General features: G+C 33.5%; 1 protein-coding gene across 4 annotated transcripts in view; it reads right to left on the reverse strand.

The window, feature by feature from the left end:
• LOC127736124 (uncharacterized) overlaps window positions 1–8784 on the reverse strand; it is a 33584-nt gene extending 24800 nt beyond the window's left edge. Inside the window, exon 1 of one of the 4 annotated variants that reach the window (XM_052246667.1) lies at window positions 8614–8784. The gene's annotated coding sequence lies outside the window, so the exon portion shown is untranslated. The other 3 variants (XM_052246670.1, XM_052246668.1, XM_052246669.1) reach the window with 3 other exon arrangements.
• Window positions 8785–24162: the final 15378 nt, after the last annotated feature.

Here is a 24162-nt window from a genome sequence, read left to right on the forward strand (position 1 = left end):
AATGTGTAATATCTACCACAGAAATACCCAGGGGACCTTCATAGCTTACTATACGGTATACCCAGGGGACCTTCATAGCTTACTATACGATATACCCAGGGGACCTTCATGCCTTACTATACGGTATATGTTTTTGCTTTTTTAAGGCCACACAATGACATGTAACTAAACAGATTTTTTTTCTTTGTCCTTTAATGGATAGTTGTCTAAATGGATATCAAACTACATCTGTTTATTTCTATATTGACCGCTAGTATGTCAGTTCAGTGTATAAAAACTCGAAGAAGAAAAAAAACTACACTACAGTCAGTGAAGGTTAATCAGTAGTTCAGGATAGTGTACGTCTACCAGATTTATTCAGAGTGCTGCAACTTCATTCAAGTGAACACGATGTTGCACCCTTCAGTACAAAGATGTACACTTGAAATCAGCTCTATCCGAAGTGAATGAGACATAAAAATATCTTGTTTTTTTTTTATTTCATCGTGATGATTATCTACTAACTACTAGAGGTCGGTCAATTTAAAACGACCTCTGTTGTTAACGTGCTAATCAGCTATAACCGACGTGAATGAGACATATATTTTTTTTATTTTGTCGTGATGATTATCTACTAACACCCAATTTTAGATGATCTTACTTCCAATATTTGAAGAAAAAAACTTCAAAATAAACACGGAAAATGCAATTGACATAAGTTATATAAAGATATACTTGACGTTTGTCCCTCTTTAATGAATCATACCATCGTAGCACGATTTGTCCCGAAATCATTGTAAATTCCAATGCATATAACATTAGAAACTACAAGCAAAAAGGGATGTATGTGAATAACATAAACTGATCAACTGATATAAGTAAAATATACACTGATTTTCAGCTGATACATTAATCTACATAAACAATCTTGTTTTACAAGTATAATAATAATAAAGCCCTTGAGATAAGTGGGAGTAGCCATTTTTGTCATGTCCACTTTATATACACAAGCAACAATACAAAACAGCAAACTCTTTAAACTTCATTGTTTTACTTCCTCAAACTAAATTTAGGAATATTTGATCAAGATAACAATCAGAGTAAACATTAGATTGATTGGGAAGACAACCATTGATATAATGAATGTGTTGTGTAAATCAGGGTCCATAGATTTAACCCTTTTTATCCCAAATTATATAGTTCAACTGACAACAATTGTAGCAATTTTAAACATTTTTTTGTACAAGCCATTGTTTATGTCTAGGTAAGTCTATGAAAAGGTATATACTATGAAATTTAGAGCGAGGGGCTTGCCCCGAGCTCTTAATTTCATAGTATATTCCTTTTCATAGACTATCCAATTTAGCACATATTTACAACTCGAGTAATCTTTTAATTGCTCTATTGATACTTTATTTTGGCTGACTACTTGTATCACAGGTGTTGTAAAACGGAGCTCATTAACGAAGTTTTGCAAATCTACTCAATAGTATCATTGTAAATTATGTGATTTTAAAAGGCCCTTGATTCCAGAATGGATGGTAAGATGACAAAACAAATTGACCAAAAGCAGGCAATAATTAAATTGCAGTGGAAGCTTTACATGTCTTGAAAACATTTTTCAATTTCACAGTAAAAATAAAGCTATAATAAATTTGAAACATATAGATAGTATGCAGTGGTGGATCCAGGGGTTGGGGGTTGGAAAACCCCCTTTTTTAAATGGGACATTTGGTTGGAACCCCCCCTCCTTATCCTGGGTTGGAACCCCTTTTAAAAATGGCTGGATCCGCCCCTGGTATGTCCCTATAGATAGTCTAGCGGATAGTCATTAAAAAGAAACTACCAATAGATCAAAGATACTAGGGTTTATGTTGGTTTTTTTTTATTTCAAAGTAAAAACTGAAAGATTTATCAGAACATGTATTTATATATATATATAGGTGGCACATTCTCTTCAGACATTATCGCGGTTTTTCAATTCATGACATCGTCCTGGACATGAAATATTTGCCACTGGACATTAAGCAACCAATAATCAATTAATTCATGACGAAATAGATCAAGTTGCCTTAATTTACCTTCACAAGGTTTCATAGTACACACTTTTTTGTGTACAAAGTAATTGCATGAATGATAAATTATCACAATTTTAGGATAGCGTTGTACTCTAATCAAGGTATAAAACCATATTTGTTACTCTTTATTTAAGTGAAAGAAACTTACAATCGTCAAAAACATTTTCTAGATCCAAAGATTTTAATAGCAGGATATTAAAAAATCAATGTGAAAACTAATTACAAACTATTTAATTTAATTTGGAACACAGCATTTTATTCCAAAATAGCCAGTGGCAATTTTTGTTTCAATATCTTGATTACGATACAATGAAATCTTACCCTTGTGGTCATTCATGCGTAGTTACTTAGTACACGGAAAAAGTATGTACTATGAAAATTAGAAGGCAAATTCAAGCAATTTGATTGGACGAGAAGTTGTATGTATGTGCTTAATTAAGTAATGTAATTTTTTTTCGTAATTTCATTTAATTGTTCGGTATATTTCAGTGTAAACAAGTGAACTGAAGTGCATACAAAGTGCATGCAGTGATTACTGATTGGTAAAGAGATGACGGTATATGGAAGTGTATGCAGTGATTACTGATTGGTAAAGAGATGACGGTATAACGAAGTGTATGCAGTGATTACTGATTGGTAAAGAGATGACGGTATATAGAAGTGTATGCAATGATTACTGATTGGTAAAGAGATGACGGTATAACGAAGTGTATGCAGTGATTACTGATTGGTAAAGAGATGACGGTATAACGAAGTGTATGCAGTGATTACTGATTGGTAAAGAGATGACGGTATAACGAAGTGTATGCAGTGATTACTGATTGGTAAAGAGATGACGGTATATGGAAGTGTATGCAGTGATTACTGATTGGTAAAGAGATGACGGTATAACGAAGTGTATGCAGTGATTACTGATTGGTAAAGAGATGACGGTATATGGAAGTGTATGCAGTGATTACTGATTGGTACAGAGATGACGGTATAACGAAGTGTATGCAGTGATTACTGATTGGTACAGAGATGACGGTATAACGAAGTGTATGCAGTGATTACTGATTGGTAAAGAGATGACGGTATAACGAAGTGTATGCAGTGATTACTGATTGGTAAAGAGATGACGGTATATGGAAGTGTATGCAGTGATTACTGATTGGTAAAGAGATGACGGTATAACGAAGTGTATGCAGTGATTACTGATTGGTAAAGAGATGACGGTATATGGAAGTGTATGCAGTGATTACTGATTGGTAAAGAGATGACGGTATATGGAAGTGTATGCAGTGATTACTGATTGGTAAAGAGATGACGGTATAACGAAGTGTATGCAGTGATTACTGATTGGTAAAGAGATGACGGTATATGGAAGTGTATGCAGTGATTTCTGATTGGTAAAGAGATGACGGTATAACGAAGTGTATGCAGTGATTACTGATTGGTAAAGAGATGACGGTATAACGAAGAATATGCAGTGATTACTGATTGGTATAGAGATGACGGTATAACGAAGTGTATGCAGTGATTACTGATTGGTAAAGAGATGACGGTATAACGAAGTGTATGCAGTGATTACTGATTGGTAAAGAGATGACGGTATATGGAAGTGTATGCAGTGATTACTGATTGGTAAAGAGATGACGGTATAACGAAGTGTATGCAGTGATTACTGATTGGTAAAGAGATGACGGTATAACGAAGTGTATGCAGTGATTACTGATTGGTAAAGAGATGACGGTATAACGAAGTGTATGCAGTGATTACTGATTGGTAAAGAGATGGCGGTATAACGAAGTGTATGCAGTGATTACTGATTGGTAAAGAGATGACGGTATAACGAAGTGTATGCAGTGATTACTGATTGGTAAAGAGATGACGGTATAGTGAAGTGTATGCAGTGATTACTGATTGGTAAAGAGATGACGGTATAACGAAGTGTATGCAGTGATTACTGATTGGTAAAGAGATGACGGTATAGTGAAGTGTATGCAGTGATTACTGATTGGTAAAGAGATGACGGTATAACGAAGTGTATGCAGTGATTACTGATTGGTAAAGAGATGACGGTATAACGAAGTGTATGCAGTGATTACTGATTGGTAAAGAGATGACGGTATATGGAAGTGTATGCAGTGATTACTGATTGGTACAGAGATGACGGTATAACGAAGTGTATGCAGTGATTACTGATTGGTAAAGAGATGACGGTATATGGAAGTGTATGCAGTGATTACTGATTGGTAAAGAGATGACGGTATAACGAAGTGTATGCAGTGATTACTGATTGGTAAAGAGATGACGGTATAACGAAGTGTATGCAGTGATTACTGATTGGTAAAGAGATGACGGTATAACGAAGTGTATGCAGTGATTACTGATTGGTAAAGAGATGACGGTATATGGAAGTGTATGCAGTGATTACTGATTGGTAAAGAGATGACGGTATAACGAAGTGTATGCAGTGATTACTGATTGGTAAAGAGATGACGGTATAACGAAGTGTATGCAGTGATTACTGATTGGTAAAGAGATGACGGTATAACGAAGTGTATGCAGTGATTACCGATTGGTAAAGAGATGACGGTATAACGAAGTGTATGCAGTGATTACTGATTGGTACAGAGATGACGGTATAGCGAAGTGTAAATCATTTGAACTTTGGTGGATAGTTGTCTCATTGGCAGTCATACCATATCTCCTTATTTTTATTTTGTAAGGACACTTTTGCTATGTAGGTTTCCAATAGAGTGAAGGAAGATCCAGTTCTTCAGTTTTGGTTGAAATTCCAAATAACATAGGACAGACCTATGCTTATTCAGGATTTCCTTCTTAGTAAGTGTCTTTGGGGTAGATGTTGAGTTTCCAAGTGAATTTTCAATGAAACAGTTTATGTAATGTGATTTACACACACACACACACAGACACACTATGTTGTTTGGGGCTTTATCGGCAAGGACAACAACGTATTTGTCATGGAGTTTGGAGAGGTGCTTAGCAACATTTAGGTCTTTAAAGATCGATGTAGCATGTGTTTTCTTAGACCCATTCAGTTTTTAAATTATAATTTGTATCAACGACCTCACATCCTTAACCAATTTGGAAAGAGTATCTACGTCTTCTTTTTCACCTAATGTGACCTACCGAAATAGACTTATCTCCGGCTTTGTACTCACTTGAGCAACATGACGGGTGCTACATATGGAGCAGGATCTGCTTACCCTTCCATAGCACCTGAGATCACCCCCGGGTTTTGGTGGGGATTGTGTTGCTCAGTCTTTAGTTTTCTATGTTGTGTTTTGTTTTGGTCTTTTTCATTTTTTGCCATGACGTTGTCAGTTTATTTTCGAGTTTGAATGTCCCTTTGGTATCTTTCGCCTCTCTTTTTTAGCCCATTGCTTGGCATAACCTAGACTGCATCCTTCGTTATTTTAAAGTTGTGGTTCCAATTGATGGATTGAGGCTCACGATATTTCGGGCCTTTGGATAACCCATTGCGCAAAGAAGTGTTATTGACAATGTTCAGGTCGCCAGTTATGACATGGTACGGTGGATTATGTATAATTGGGGAGCTAGCACAGGTGCAATCAGGAGGGTTAGACTTGAAGTTGTCAATACTGAGATCCTGCAACACGTGTTGAAAATAATTTTAGTTGCAATTGGCTGGTATAGGTATAAGAGATGATGGGTACAGATTGATCTTTAAAGAAGGGAGGTATTTTTAAGTGAACTGATTTATGACGAAGGATATTGCATCTTTTCATCTTTTCCAATGTGAACCGGTTCGAAAAGTCTGTGACTGGCAATATCCGAGATGATAGATGCAAGTGTGTATTGGCTTGAATGGGGATTTATAACAGTGGTTTTCAAATATAAGTTTTACAAAGAATGAAGTTTTGAATGGGAGAGTAAATAAAACTTCGTGCGAATGTGATGGCTTCTGAATAAATGTCTTTTGTATAAATGGCAGATGGTTATTAATAGAGAAATCATGGAGAGTCTTCAACAATGAGCAAAACCCATATCGCATGGTAAGCTGTATTAAAGAGACCCCGAAATAATGTTAATCAATTCAAACGAGAAACCTAACGGTCTAATTTATGAATAACTAAGTCGAGTTTGAAATAAAAATAATATTTTTTTTACGAAAATACAAATTTAAGAAAGTTTCAGAAGTTTAAATGTTCAATTGTTCGAAAGTTCACAAATTGTCACACGGGCACGTGATCGTATAGAGTTATATGTTCGGTCTTGACAAGTATGACTTCTGGTGGTGAATGAATTCCTACCCACGTAAAGGGGGATCCTAGTTGAATCCAATCTTGCTCCTCTTTTCTAAGTCTTTTTATACTGTTTATATAATCTTCCTTGTCTGTACAGGGTTATTAATTTGCTGCAGGATACATGTATCAGCGCAATTGATGTAATACATGTACGAATGTCAAATATGATTGTATAACAAAATGTATAGTCGATTAATGAAGTACACTTTTGTCCTTATGTAGTAGTTAGAGCATTTTTCGAATCCAAATTGTATTACATATGTACAGAATAATAAACGAAAAAAAACCAAACATGATATACAGCAACAAATGACAACCATCGAATTACAGGCTCCTGACTTGGGACAGGAACATACAGAATGTGGCGGGGTTAAACATGTTTGCTGGTTACAAACCCTCCCCCTAACCTGGGACAGTGGTGTAACAGCACAACATAAGAACAAACTATAAAAATCAGATGAAAAGGGCTTTACACCACTGTCTCAGGTTAGGGTGAAGGTTGGCGCCAGATAAAACGTTCAAACCCGCTGCATTTGTTTGCACCTGTCCTTAGTCCGGAACCTGATGTTCAGTGGTTGTCGTTTGTTGATGTGGTTCATGAGTGTTTCTCGTTTTTCGTTTTTTATATAGATTGGACCGTTGGTTTTCCTGTTTGAATGGTTTTATACTAGTCATTTTTGGGGCCCTTTATAGCTTGCTGTTCGATGTGAGCCAAGGCTCCGTGTTGAAGGCCGTTCTTTGACCTATGATGATTTACTTTTACAAACTGTGACTAGGATAAAGGGTTGTCTCATTGGCACTCATACCACATCTGCTTATATCTATTTACCTGTTTAATCGATACAAAGCATATACAAACCGTAACAAAAACACAAAAGACACAAAGTACAGATCTGAGAGTACTCGTAGTTACTGAAGGCTACGTCAAAGCCAATTACGGTAACAACTAATAAACTGGATATGGACGACCCCCCTTTCTGCCCTGTCATATGTATGCATGAGTATAGTTCCACATACTTTAGATTTGAAAAACAGTATTGTTAAAGTAAAACTTGAAATTGTTGCACTGTCTGTAAGACACAAATGATGCTCCAGCCTGACCATAAGAAATTATTAATTTAACAATATGTATGATTATCTATATTTATTCTGAGTGTCTAAATTTGCAGGACTGAATGTCTAGCCAAAAGGTGTCAACTTTCCAGTTTTAGCAGTCACCAAGTTCAACTTTCTATTTCCAGTGGTCACCGAGTTCAACTCCCCGGTATTAATTAAATATTTGACAATACTAAAAAATCTTATTTATTGCATTAGGGTATATTAAACTGTAGTAGTACAAACCATGTTTTCAATTATACAGCAAGTTAGAAGGAAATGAAGTCTAAATACCGGTTTTTGCGAATATCTAACATCCCCCCTTTCTGACTTTTAGCACCAAAATAAATGACTAAGTCCAAATACCTGGCGTTTTGAGAATATTTGAAAAACAAATCAAAATCTTGTGGACATGCACACTTCCATTATGTGTACAAACAACCTACAAACATATTAAAGCTGTAGCTCAAAAACTGTAGGAGAAGATAGCCGGACAAACCATGATCTCTTTATGCAGCCTGTACCAAATACCTGGCAATTTGAAAATGATTTAAAAAAATCAAAATCCTGTGGACAAGCACACTTCTTTGATGTGCAAAAACATCCTACAAAATATTAACGCTGTAGCTCAAAAACTGTAGGAGTAGAAAGCCGGACAAACCAGGTATCTATATCCGGACGGACGAACGGACGGACGGACGGACGGACAGGGGTAAAATTATGTCGCGGGGGCATTAAAATCGTGTGACTAAAACTTAAATGTCTGATCTTTTGATGAAAGATATACTAAAGTAATGACATGTGAAATCGGTCGAATAGAGACCAACAACAGCGTATAAGAAAAAACATAATATTAAACCATTAGATTAAGAATGAGTGGTCATATATATATATATATAATATAATACTGAGAATAGAAAAGCCTAGACATATTCTAACAACACAGTTTCAGTTTCCATCACGAGACAAAATCATTTAAATAATATGTTACCTTATTACTCTGCATGACAAATTACTCACTCATGATTGTCTGTGTAAGAAATCCATGATTAACATTCGAATAAATCCATGAGAAAATTACCAACTTAGTAATGCGGAAGATAAAAACAAGTACAAAAGCTTGGTGGGTCACAATTTCTTAAGCCAAAAATAAATACACAGTTTTACACTGAATATTCATAGCATACCTGTGTATCGTTTAGTACTTAATTCCCTCTAGATCTTTCAGCCACAAACCCGATATTGTGAAGTATTTTTATACCTTAAAAATCACTGCCCATTCGACACAAGTCCTTTGTTAATTTTCTGAAAGCAAAGTATGCGTAATGTGGGAAATCCAATTAAGTATACGACTGAACACATGAATGACCCATTTTATATAAATAGTAAAGAGTTGTACATATTTAAACTGTATTAGGAAATTTTGAGTACTTTTTTATATTTAAATACTGTGTCAAACACTAAAATCTGCTTGTTTACAAAAAACATAGTAACTTCATAAATATGTAAAAGATGTTTAAAAAAATGCTTAAGCATGTCATAACTCAGTTGTCTGGCAAACAATGCGTTTGTTTGTATGTAGCAATCATTATTCTGTTTTGCCCAAATTTCAGATTGTCAGTTGCTGCTGTTAACTTGAATTTTGATTTATGTGTAAGTGTGATATCAAAAGGGATCTTCTCAAGTAACATTATCAAACTAAGTTTAGTTACGATTGGATGTTTCATTTTATTTATACAATTTAAAAGTAATCAGAATTCTTATGCATATCTGAATCTTGAGTTTACTCCAAAATAATACTTTGATAGTTTTTTTTCAGAATCTTGAGTTAACTCCAAATAATATTTTGATACGATTTACATCCCATCAAAAGGAGTTGTATTCATTCACTGCAAAACTGAGTTAGTTGTGCTCATTCCTGCAAGACAGAGTTAGTTGTGCTCATTCCTGCAAGACAGAGTTAGTTGTGCTCATTCCTGCAAGACAGAGTTAGTTGTGCTCATTCGCTGTAACACTAGTGTGATAATAGTGCTCATTCATTGCAATACTGAGTTAGTTTTGCTTATTCGCTAAAATACTGAGTTAGCTGTGCTCATTTTTTGCCATACTGATTTTGTTGTGCTCATTTGCTGCCATACTGAGTTAGTTGTGCTCATTCGCTGCAATATTAAGTTAATTGTACTCATTCGCTACAAGACTGAGTTAGTTGTGGTCATTTGCTGCAATAATGAGTTCGTTGTGCTCATTTGCTGCGATACAGAGTTAGTTGTGCCAACTCGCTGCAATACTGGGTTAGTTTTACTCTTTCGCTGCAATACGAATGAGATAGTAGTGCTCATTCATTGCAATACGGAGCTAGTTGTGCTCATTTGTTGCAATACTGAGTTAGTTGTGCTCATTTGCTGCGATACGGAATGAGTTGTGCCTATTCGTTGAATTCGGAGTTAGTTGTGCTCATTCGCTGCATTAGAGGTCGGTCAATTTAAAACGTATCCAAAGTATCAGATACGTTGACGTATACGCATCTGGGGGAATATGCTCAAATAATTACCCTGATCGTATTACTCAATGTACCATTTTTAAAGAGTAACGTGGATCAAACTTTGGGTGAGAGTTTCATATGGCACCCCCACCATACTAAAATAACACAATAATGTATTACAGTTTATTCCGTGGGGGTGCCGTATGGAACTCTTTCCCCCTTCCGCTAAAATGGCCGTGTTTTCACCTAAAAGTTTACTCTAAACTGTACAGATTAACCTGTGCGTCTGGAAAAGATTTAAGGCATAGCATGCCCTAGATAAATAAAATTCACATGCATTTTATGTTTTAGAAAATTTAAAACTTAACTGGATTTTGCTGTGCACATTTTACGTCCCTGCAGAAGATGATAAAATTAACAAACTTGAGTTTCACTTGATATGGTCCACTCAAGTACACAGTTTAAATCACCAATTATTGTCAGGTATCTATTGTCCCTCTATTATCCATATCAATCAATACAGTTCACTTCAATTACTACCTATGGGGGAGTTCTCAAACCTCTTTCTCAACCTTGTTTATTTTGGCACTGCGAAATCCAGATAAGTTTTTGATTTTCTAAACGTAAAATGTATTTATATTTAGCATTGAAACAACAGAGTACATAATCCTTATACGTCTATGCTGCATATCAAAGATCTTCATTTCATTGGGACCTACAACAATTAAACACAGTTTTTTTTCTAGATTGGCGATTATGTTGTTTTACGAAGGGTAGTACGACATATGACATTGATCCCCATTATTCTTCAAAAATAGTACACCGGGTAATATATTCGATTGGGATAATTATGTTAGCATATTCCCGTTGATGAGTATACGTCAACGTATCGGATACTTTGAATACGTTTTAAATTGACCGACCTCTAATACTAGTGAGATAGTAGTAAGATCATCGGAAACATTTGTTAAACTAGATACCCTTAAGAGAAATGTGGCTTAATTTGGTTCTATTTTGGCGCAGTAGGTTCAGGGAAGAAGATTTTTTAGAAAAGGTAATGAATGACGACGACGACGGACACCAAGTTGATAGCAAACGCTCACATTGGCCCTTTAGGACAGTTTATGTAAAAAAAAACAGTTGAACAGAGCTTGATTCATCAGACTAAGTATTAGCACAAACAGATGCAAAATAAAATAAAATAAAATGAAGTACCGATAGAAAGGTAGTCTACAAAGTTACTGAAAGTCCACAATGTTCTCCCAGACTTAAATGTCTGTCCGTACACCTAACAGAAAGGTAGTCTACCCAGTTACTGAAAGTCCCACAATGTTCTCCCAGACTTAAATGTCTATCCGTACACCTAACAGAAAGGTAGTCTACCCAGTTACTGAAATTTCACAATGTTTTCCCAGACTTAAATGTCTATCAGTACACCTAACAGATTTAGTGTGAATATGTTATAATGTTCTCCCAGACTTAAATGTCTATCAGTACACCTAACAGATTTAGTGTGAATATGTTATGTTCTTCCAGACTTAAATGTCTATCCGTACACCTAACAGATTTAGTGTGAATATGTTATAATGTTCTCCCAGACTTAAATGTCTATCCGTACACCTAACAGATTTAGTGTGAATATGTTATAATGTTCTCCCAGACTTAAATGTCTATCAGTACACCTAACAGATTTAGTGTGAATATGTTATGTTCTCCCAGACTTAAATGTCTATCCGTACACATAACAGATTTAGTGTGAATATGTTATAATGTTCTCCCAGACTTAAATGTCTATCCGTACACCTAACAGATTTAGTGTGAATATGTTATAATGTTCTCCCAGACTTAAATGTCTATCCGTACACCTAACAGATTTAGTGTGAATATGTTATAATGTTCTCCTAGACTTAAATGTCTATCAGTACACCTAACAGATTTAGTGTGAATATGTTACATGTATAATGTTCTCCCAGACTTAAATGTCTATCCGTACACCTAACAGATTTAGTGTGAATATGTTATAATGTTCTCCCAGACTTAAATGTCTATCAGAACACCTAACAGATTTAGTGTGAATATGTTATAATGTTCTCCCAGACTTAAATGTCTATCCGTACACCTAACAGATTCAATGTCAATATGTTATAATGTTATCCCAGACTTAAATGTCTATCAGTACACCAAACAGATTTAGTGCGAAGATGTTATAATGTTCTCCCAGACTTAAATGTCTATTCGTACAACTTACAGATTTAGTGTGAATATGTTATAAGCAGGCATTAAACAACAAACACCAATCAATCATTAAGAAACATCATTCTATCGCTGATCCAATCACTCTTTGCACTTATTTGAATAATCTGAGTGTAAAGTATTATGATCATGAATTTAACTCACAGGAGACCATTCTTTAGTTGAACTCTCTACAACAAGCTACAAAGGAGACTTAAATACAAAGGAGATCATCTACTCATAGCCCACATCTTTAAATGTTATAGCTACGTCTAGACCTTAATCTTTGACAAGTGGAATGACTAAAAGTAATAGAGTTATCCCGATAGTACTAAATGGTCTTGAACCTGAACTTCTCTTTTATATTTGAAATCTGACCTTTTAATTCAATAAGATCAACCCTCCTAATGTTGGTTGTGTTTTTTACTTTTAGATTGTACAATATAAAAAGGTATGAATGAGACAACTCTCCACCAGAGATCAAATGACGTAGAATGTAAAATGTATACTTGTTACTAGTGGGTGAAAAGACAACCAAATATATTTCAAGCATGTGATTTTTATTTCATATTTGTATATTTTTTACAGCTTTATCATACAATTAGGTGCTATCTCTTATCAATAAATGTCATAAAGGTAATAAGCTATTGTCTTGCCTTAAAAAAATAAATGTGTGTACACAATGAAAATTTCCTCTTATACAGTATAGAGTATTTACGACCTGCATTTTACAAAATTAAACAAAAGCACAACAATTAAACAAAAGCTTCTTACTCCATCTCTTTTCATGCTGAAACAGCAAACTGATTGTTAATATTTATGCTTTACCATTTATACAAATTTAACATGTATACTTGATCCTCATTTTAAATGCTACATGCAACTCTTTTTTTTCAGGAACAAAATTATTCTTTGATTCAGAATGTATTTTATTCACTAAATATAACTTGAAAATTTTTGGATATTCCATCGTAATATTGTTATGTGAAATAATGTAGTTTGAAAAAAATGTCAGGATTAAGAAAAAGATAAATGAGGGGCCTGATCTGGGGGGGGGGTCTCATCACGAGTCACGAGTTGATTTTTTTGTCAATCACGATTCACAGAAAACAAATTTCCATGATCACGGATCACGAAAATATAAAAAAAAAAAATCTGTAGAAAAACGGATCACGATAGCGAAAATGCGCCGATCACGAAGAACGAAAATAACCCATCAGACCCCTCATAAATAACTATACGTATTGGATAATATATCAAGAAGCATATTAACAGTATAAACAACAAATATCAAAAGAAATAGAAATGCTTTGCGTCGTTATAGTTGTTGACTTCCCTTTCCTCAAAGGGAACATAGGAAAAAATAGTATATGTTGTCAAATTTTTTCACATTAGAAATGTGAGATATTGTACTAAAATTTCCACTCAACTCATTCAAAGGAAGTTTGAAATACACGAATAGAATGTCCTGATATGATTTTTGTGGACATTTATTATCAGGAAACCTTAACGTTGTCCAATACCAAAAAGGTTTGAATTTTTCTAAAAAAACATAAATATCTTCCACCTTCCAAAATTATCTGTAAATAATGTTGTAAAGTCATCAGCACTACATTCTATCGGTGCAAATCTTGATGAAGAAAAGAGAAAGCTGATAAAAAAAACATCATTTACACATATAAACAAGTACAAAGTGCCGATAGAAGATTCAAAACTGTAAATTTTCCATACGAGTACAAATTCATAATAAAAGTAAGGAAATAATTGAAATCTTAACACTTTACTATAGTCCTCATACACCATTTTCAATTTCCTGACTTGCATATTCAGCTTAAAAGAGAAAATACTTCTTCTTGAGTCCACTTGTATGTATTAAGCAATATAAATCACGGAAGGGGAAACTGCAATAGAATCAATAGTTGTATGATATTCATGTTTTGATTGTAAATCATAAAAGAAAATTATTTTATTATTATTTCTCTTGTAAGACGTTATAGAAAATGCATATTTTAAGGTGTTTCTTGTTGTATAACATAACACACCGAGGGGTGTCAGGATTTATCAAATGAAAGACCGACCGTAAGGAAGTCTTCCTTTGGGCAATCCTGACACCACACGAGGTGTGTTATACAACAAGAAACACCTTAAAATATGCATTATGTGACTTATATACCGTCAAAAAATATTATTTTTTGCAAAGATTTCCAGGAATTGTATCCTATTTTGTACGGCTTTGTCCCCAGCAGAGCTATAGAAAAACAGTACATTAACGGCTGTTACACGGACACTTTTTAGATGATACACAGACACTTTTTAGTTGTTACACGGACACTTTTTAGTTACTCGTGCATGATAAATGAGGGCACTTTGGAGAGGGATATTCTTTTCTTAAACCTTTAGGTATAACAACACCCTACGGCTCATTTTTAATTGTGAAATAAAACTCACTAATTAATCTAGATACATGTTTAGAACATACTCACCCCTTCTCGTCCAATGAAAAGTCAGTTTTTTCCTTTCTAATTTTCATAGTACATGGCTTTCCATGCTCTTTAAAATGCTATACATGAATGATTTTTCATTGAAGATTAATTATGAAAGTGAACTCGTAATAACTACACTAAGTGTACAATATCCCCAGAGGCATTTTCCCTAGGAAAACAGCCTACTGATTAAAGATGAAAGAGAATAGAATTATAAAAAAAACGTTTTGAATATTGCAATGTTTATCATGATACAAACAAAAAATGAAATGAGGGTAAAGATGTAGGTAAAATAATCTTTTATTTAATCTTTATACCAGACATTCGAGTCAATTATTATTTTTTTTCTTTCAAGAAAACAAAGTCAGACTGCTGATAATAAAGCAAAGGATTGTTTTCGAAAAAAACACAAATACATGTACATTCAGCAATAAAAAGTAAGCGTCTGATGTTGAATGGTCGTAATTCAAATATTTATAGAGTGAGTTTTATAATTACCAAAAACTATACAAGTTTCAAAAAGCTGATTTATATAACATTGTGTTTTTTTTTAAATCAAGAAATTAAGGTATATAAGTATTAAATTTTACCTGAATTAGAAGAAAAACTTGATGTTTTAACAATTTATCCTTTTTGTCCTCACAAAACTATGTCAGTGCTATTTCATTCAATCCACTGAAATGTTCATTACCTATGTTATACATTCCTTGTATTAACCAAGTTAACACTTCATTATAAAAAGTGAATTCTTATTAAGGTTTGAATATTACAATGGGAAAGGATAATTTGTAAGGTCACTCGAAGGTATGAGTATGTTCTAAATTGGTCAGACAATACTTGGTCATGTTTTATGAACATTTAAAACCCTCGGCTACGCCTTGGGCTTTAAATCTTCATAAAACATGACCAAGTATTGTCTAACCTTTACAAAATGCACGAAAAATACAAGTCACTTTGTAAGTAATTTATCATATAATCTATATAAAAGGGGTGCTGTGTTTTTTCTCTTGTTTCATGACATTTTTATTGCGGAAAAGCAGATTTTTTTTTCAACAATTTGTAACGAACTTTTCACAATAATTGTTTTCTCTCTTTTGTCTAGCAATACCTTGTTTTCTTCAAAAAATTGAGAATCAGGATGAAATATTATAGCCCCCCTTTTAAAGAACGTGATTGTTCACCTGTAGAAAATAGGAATATTTTGTCATTTAATACAGTAAAGGGTATTTGTTTCAGTCTAACAGTGATCGGGAAGGACGTGCGCCTTGCGCCAATTGCGCTTATCGACCAGAAATGGCGCATAGAGTGACAAATGTAAGCGCCCGCGTGGCGCATGATATTTTTCACTTCGTTTTGAAACGTTGAGATATCGTCAAAAGGATTTCCGATCGTATTTCGTGCCGCCATGTGTGAGTACACAACTGTGTATTGTTTACTCCAATGATAGGAGCACCTATATATTTTTGGGACGTCTCGGGTGTTTTCCTATGGTAATAATAGCAACATGCGGAATGACTGATTACCCAAAAAAAACGTAATTAACCATCATTCATGAAATAATTTTTTATAAACAACTTTTAATTTGTGAAAATTGGCTAGTAAAGGCGAGAATTCTTCCCTTATTATAATGTTTTAAGTAAACTTTCTATTATTTTGATTGAAAAACCCAAAAGCCTTTTATGAATAGCATAGTATATTGTCTCCATAAATGGGGCTTAACTGTCCTTGTAATTTTTTGGGTCTTTGGATCGTTTTGACATTTTGTAAACATGCCTTCAGCGAATTGTTGTTGTGTCTTATCAATTAACGTTGCTCTCTACTGTTATTCTTGTCATCGTGATGAAGTAATAATAATACAAGTGCAGAGGAAATGCCAGAAACTTCCTCTAATACGCAACGTCTGGAATAAGTATGGTATCGACGAAAACCCAAATTTAATGTAAAAAAACACATGAACATGAACAAGGGAACAGTACCAGTTTTAACATTGTAAATAAAGGTTATCGTAAATATTGCCCGGTTTGGAAGAAGTTATTGTATATTCATTGAAATTGAAATAACAAAATCACAGGAACAATATCCATGATATTAATTAGAATCATACTTGTAAGTACAGTGAAATATACACTTTTTTATTTTTTGTTTTTATTGTAAACGAATGGCCCACTCATTTGACAACATGGCCCATTAATTCTAAAAATGGCCCATTGAATTTATTTTTGGGGGGCCCTGGGCCCATAGAGAAAAAATCCTTCCAGATCACTGGTCTAATACACGGAGGAAAGAATTATTTCTGTCTAAAAGTTTTTAAAAGTGTCAAAGATAGAAAAATGTACAATAAAACTGTAACGGGGGTTCATGTGGCTAACAAAACCAATCCATTAAAAGTTGATAAATTTATTATTGGCACCAGACGTATTCAATATAATAAAATAAACGCCCTACAAAACATAATAAATACAATTATAATTATATGCCAATATCTGTATTAATATTCTAAATACAACATTCAACATATATAAACGCATTTACATAACACAATGCACAATAAAACATAGTATTTGTATTTCTCATCTTTTCTTAATCTGTATGAACTATCAAAAGAAAATAACTTTAACTTTACGAAAATGTTCTGGGAACTTTAAAGTATCATTAATAATATACTCAGTCGAATTCTCCCGTGAATATGATCAATAAATACATACGATCGATATTACTGTTATCACGCAATATACATGAAAACTATTATATGTAACTCTACAAAAATATACCTCGTCGTGCAATCATAGTTTGCACACTTGTATCAAACTAAGTAAAATATAATTAGCTCAGTATTCTCGACAAAAAGGTGTCGGCAATCACTGTATGAAAACAATGAATTATTTCTTCACGCTCATGTTAAACTGTATGTATTTCGTTAATCGTAAAACGGTCAAAATGACAATCCTTCTTAATTCGTAAATACTTTTCAATGTAATAAAATAAAAATAGAACATAGAAAACATTTTCTACATTAACATACACATTTCACCGGAAATATGGAAAAAGTACGCTCACACTAAATTAATATGTTTTTATAAAACATTAATATACACATACCAAAATTATGGATTTTAGGCTCACTGATAACTCATACTTGTGCGTCAAGGATGTGCATTCACTGTAAAAATAAGGAACATGCATGCAATAAAGTGTTAGTTTAACAAGAATAGCGAATCCCGCATTACTAGAACTTATTTGACAAATGCGCGCTATATGAACTATATCAAACCAAAAAATACAGAAACTCGACAATAGAAATGATCCTACACATACCTGATATTTCCAACTTAATTACACCTTATGTAAGAATCCTGGGTTTTGATTGGTTGATAGCCAGTGTATTTTTCACCAATTTACTTTTATCAAATGAATATCGTTCATTTTTAAACAGCGCCGGGGTATATGCAAAAAGGATATGCCTTTTTTACCCTCTCTGCCGTGGTATTTGCCAAAAAATACTCTATCCGACTGGACGCTTGTAATGTCACGATCATCAATGCGTTTTATGTCACGATCATCAATGCGTTTTGTACGTTAACATTCGGTGTAATTAAACAGATATAGCATGTTCTTGAGGGGTATTTGCGAAAAATACCAGTCTTGAGAATGAATTTCCCTCGCCTTACGGCTCGCGAAATTTAACATTCTCTCGACTGGTATTTTTCGCAAATACCCCTCCTTAACATGATATATCTATTCAATAACAACCACATGACTTTGGACAAATTTCATTACAAAAGAACATCCAACCCCGTCAACTTTCAGCAGCGAACTAACTAGATAACTATCTACCCGTAAAACGAAAACTATAATCAAGCGTGCATGACTAGCGGGAAATCTACCCGGACTAAACTCATTTGCATAATAATGTAAAGATAATTCACATTATATAAAGAGACCAGTTTATATACAATAAATTCTAACACTTTAATTAAGTAATTCAAACAATTTATTGAACGATTTAAGTGCTATCTTTTTATTATTTATTTTCTGACTTTTATTATTTTATAGCAATGGTTTCACAATAAATTATTTTGATTTTTTTAAGTAACTTTTATTTCATAAAATAAAACACATATATAAAATTAAATTCACAAACATTATAAGACCACTAAAAATGTCACTATTACAAAACCAAATTGGCAACAACACACGGATTAAATGCTTAAGTAAACTGTAGTTTTACATTTTAATCAGGGAAAATAACCTCACACAGGTCATTATTTTATGCCTAAGCCTTGAAGCACATTTCATTGAAACTTGGTATCGTACAGGTTGTTTCTTCAAAAGAATGACCTGTCGTTCTGAAAGGAAATAACTCCACATAGGTATATAAACAACAATAAGTTAAAATATAGAAATATCATATACGGTGTATATTAATATAGAATGCTTTTATCCTTCGACTCGATAAGATAACATCATAAAAAATAATTTGTTTGTACATAAAAATTAACAAACAATTTAGAATATCTATACGATCATTACTCATTTGAATAAGAAAAACAAATCCATGAAAATAAAAAAAAAAAAAAAATAAAATACTCCCTCAGGCAAAGTTAACGTTTATTCTTTTATGTATCTTCTGATCATATGCCTCTTCATATGTCTAGGTAGTTAAACATCTTTGGCTTATCATTACTTTTGGTATAAGTTTTCCTAATGGAAGTTAATCCAGAAAAGCGCCTCAGACGCAACAAATAGAAAATGTTATTTTCATTTTTGTCGTGTTACATAAAATGGAATAACAAAAATACCTAACTCCAAGGTAAATTCAAAAAGGGGAAGTCATAAAAACTGACAAAATCAATTGTTATCAACTAACGGAACGAGTGAAAAACAACTGTCCTATTCCTGACTCGGTACAGGTATTTTCCGAAGAACGTGAAACAACTTTCCTATTCCTGACTCGATACAGGTATTTTCCGAAGATCATGACACAACAATCCTATTCCTGACTCGGTACAAGTATTTCTGAAGAACATGACACAACTGTCCTATTCCTGACTCGGTACAGGTATTTCCGAAGAACATGACACAACTGTCCTATTCCTGACTCGGTACAGGTATTTTCCGAAGTACATAACACAACTGTCCTATTCCTCACTCGGTACAGGTATTTTTCTAAGAACATAACACAACTGTCCTATTTCTGACTCGGTACAGGTATTTTCTGAAAAACATGACACAAAAATCCTATTCCTGACTTGGTACAGGTATTTTCTGAAGAACATGACACAACTGTCCTATTCCTGACTCGGTACAGGTATTTTCTTAAGAACATAACACAACTGTCCTATTCCTGACTCGGTACAGGTATTTTCCTAAGAACATAACACAACTGTCCTATTCCTGACTCGGTACAGGTATTTTTCTAAGAACATAACACAACTGTCCTATTCCTGAATCGGTACAGGTATTTTCCTAAGAACATAACACAACTGTCCTATTCCTGACTCGGTACAGGTATTTCTGAAGAACATGACACAACAATCCTATTCCTGACTCGGTACAGGTATTTTCCTAAGAACATAACACAACTGTCCTATTTCTGACTCGGTACAGGTATTTTCTGAAGAACATGACACAACTGTCCTATTCCTGACTCGGTACAGGTATTTTCCGAAGTACATGCCACAACTTTCCTATTCCTGACTCGGTACAGGTATTTTCCGAAGAACATGACACAACTGTCCTATTCCTGACTCGGTACAGGTATTTTCCTAAGAACATAACACAACTGTCCTATTCCTGACTCGGTACAGGTATTTTCTGAAGAACATGAAACAGCTGTCCTCTTCCTGACTCGGTACAGGTATTTTCCGAAGAACATGACAGCCTTTAAGTTATATGAATTTGTATTGTAGGTCTTTATTTTAAAACGTACTAAAATTATTGAGTTTTAGATACACTAGATGATGATGATCCAGTTTTTAGCATTAAGTTTCGACGAATTTCTAGCTATTTGTTAATAACAGCCTAAATTTTCATGTATTATTCATTTGGTTTGTTTGATCAATATAACACAATTTTCTATACATTTCATGTCAGAGTTTACTTATATCATAGCCCCCCCCTTTTTTTCATCTAAAAGAGTTTTTGCCGTACAGTGACCTATAATTCCTTAACTCTGCGATATTTTGTCTCTGGTGGGAAGTTGCCTCATCGGAAATCTACCACATCATCTTACTTTATGTTGGTGTTTAAACTTCTGTATTTAGGAATCATCAAATTTATAGATTAAAGCATTCATCATTTGCCTGTAAAATGCCTGTACCAAGTCAGGAATATGACAGTTGTTATCCATTCGTTTGATGTGTTTGAAATTTTGATTTTTCCATTTGATTGGGGACTTTCCTTTTTTAATTTTCCTCGGAGTTCAGTATTTTTGTGATTTTACTTTTTAGCATAATACATGAGTAAAAATATAAGAAAAACTAAATTAATAGAATTTGATAATTTTTTATATTCATATATTTCACATTTTCTAACGAGTATTGTAAATAGTTTTTTGCTTGTTATTAATGAATTAGGCCGTGTTCACTATTACGTTCCCATTGATAAACATCAATGTTTACATGTAGTTGATAGTCAATGTAGGCCTTGTGTGGGTTAAGTGTTACACTAGATATTTTAAAGAACGTGGATTTTATTATGAATATTTAAGGAAGTTACATATATTGAATAAGAATTATTATAATAATATAATGAAATAAGTTATTTTGCTATTTATGTGACAAAAACTAAAAAAATGCTCAGTTAAAGATATGATTAAATTTAATAGCCTTAGTGGACCATTTGATTTTTTTGTTTTTAGAACATTCATTTTACACGAGTTGATATTACGGCTTATTTATTAAGCGCGAAAATTATTTTCACACTTTTTGTACACAACTATTTCATGCATTTTGTAAGACAAAATATCCATAAATATGTTTTTGAAATATATTTTCAATAATTTATGAGTTTGACTCATCTGCATTAAGTACAAGTAGGGACTTCCCAATAATCATCGACTCTTGGTGCTTACTGCAGATTAGTCATAATATCCTTTATTCTATGTTATTTGCAGTATACCTCATAGTTAAATGTGTGGGTGTTTTTGTTTTTGTTTTTTTATATTGAAATTTCTCTGCACAAACTACTAATGCCTCTTGTTTTTCTTTTTATAGTAAAGATACACTTACCTGGTGCACTTGGGTCAATGTCAACACAATATTAATTGAATTATGATATATTGCTATTATTTTGTTGTGTATGTTTCCTGTAGTATTTTTTTTTATTACTATTACACAGGTTACATATCTATTGTCTGTGTATTGCATGTGTGATTGTTTATAATGATATTGTTTGTATGTTATATACCCTCCTGGGGCCCTAATTTGGTGAATAAAAATATTCTATTCTATTCTATTCTACCATACATGTACTTCCTTGCATGGTAAGATGACAAAATAAATTGACCAAAAGCAGGCAATAATGAAATTGCAGTGGAAGCTTTACATGTCTTCAAACCGTTGGAAAACCCCCGTTTTAGGACGAGAAATGCTTTTGAATGGGGACATATGGTTGGAACCCTCTTTTAAAAATAGCTGGATCCGCCCCTGGTATATCCCCATAGACAGTCTAGCGGATAGTCATTAAAAAGCTACTACTAATAGATCAAATATACTAGGGTTTATGTTTTTTTTTTTATTTCAAAGTATAAAAAACTAAAAGATGTATCAGAACATGTATATACATAATATATATATATAGGTGGCACATTCTCTTCCGACATTATTACGGGTTTTCAATTCATGACATCGTCTTGAACATGCATGAAATATTTGCCACTGGATATTAAGCAACCAATTATCAATCAATCAATTCATGACAAAATAGATCAAGTTGCCTTAATATCCCTTCACAAGGTTTCATAGTATACACATTTTTGTGTACAAAGTAATTGCATGTTCCTTAATTATCACAATTTTAAGATGGCGTTGTACTCTAATCAAGGTATAAAGAACCATATTTGTTACTCCTTAATTAAATGAAAGAAACTTGCAATCGTCAAAAACATTTTTTAGATCCAAAGATTTTAATAGCAAGATATTTAAAAATCAATGTGAAAACTATATTACCAATTATTTTATTTTATTTGGAACACAGCATTTTATTTCAAAATAGCCAGTGACATTTTTTGTTTTAATATCTTGATATACTTAGTACACGGAAAAAGTATGTACTATGAAAATTAGAAGGCAAATTCTAGCATTTCGATTGGACGAGAAGTTGTAAGTATGTGCTAAATTTTAATTACATGTTTATATATCACTAAAAGCTCAATGAATTATGATATGGTCTTAATGTATAGGTTAGACAAGACTTGGTCATGTTTTATGAATGGTTAAAGACCAAGGACGTATCAGAACCGAAACAGCTGAAGAGGTATACGACAACAAAAGGGGTTTTAAGTGTTCATAAAACATGACCAAGTATTGTCTGGCCAATTTAGAACATATTCACACCTCCGAGGGACATTAAAAATTTGTATTTTGCCATTGTTATTAATCAAAAACATGGTTAATGAAGGGATGTAAATTATGTGTTATAGTCATTTCAACAGAGTGAATGAAAGAGCACTGAGGTAGTATTGTGAGGACGAAAAGGATAAATTGTATAAAACTGGAGATTTTTTGTCTGCTTCAGGTAAAATATATACTTTTATATCTCAAATTCCTTCATTAAATAAAACACATAATGATAAATCAGCTTTTCAAAAAGGTTTAATAATGATAAGACTTAATTAATGAATACTAAAATTATGATCGTTCCAACATCAAATGCGTACTTTTTTTTATTGATAAATGTATTGTTGTTTTCTCTCAAAAATTTCCTTTAATACATTTTCTCCAATATACAGACTTGTCAGTATAATTTGTGATGTAGCTCTTCTCCGTCTTTTTAAACCATTAAGATCGGAACCTTTACATGAGGAAAAGAGGAAATTTCTTCCTGTTTATTTTACCAATAGAGCAATTGATGCAATCAACATGAGCAACGTTCTACATCACATGGAGGTTACATCTAAAATTCCTATTTACTAGTATTTTCAAAATCAGTCTGTTCCTATTGTATCCTACAGTTACACCAAAACCATTGCACCCAAAATACTGAACTATAAACAAGCATTACAGGACCTTGATTTAGAACAATACCTTAAAAAAAACCCTCTGACATGTGACTGTTCTCACTCGCCTTACAATTACAGCCCCTCTGGCCATGTTATTACTGGGGATCTAAACATAATTCAACATGAAAATCTCCGAAAGGTGATTTCTCATGGTCCTAAGTTTAGAGAACCCCAACACATCAATTAGAACCATAACTACAAAATAATTATGAATTCCATTGAGGACTACGTACGCCAGAGCATGGGCTAAACGAGAAGAAGTTGAACTGGACACTTTGTCAGAATGGGTAAAAAAAGTCGGGTCTCTGGTAAAACGTCG

Source organism: Mytilus californianus, unplaced genomic scaffold, assembly GCF_021869535.1.
Source record: "Mytilus californianus isolate M0D057914Y unplaced genomic scaffold, xbMytCali1.0.p SCAF_3, whole genome shotgun sequence".
In the NCBI taxonomy this organism is placed as follows: domain Eukaryota; kingdom Metazoa; phylum Mollusca; class Bivalvia; order Mytilida; family Mytilidae; genus Mytilus; species Mytilus californianus.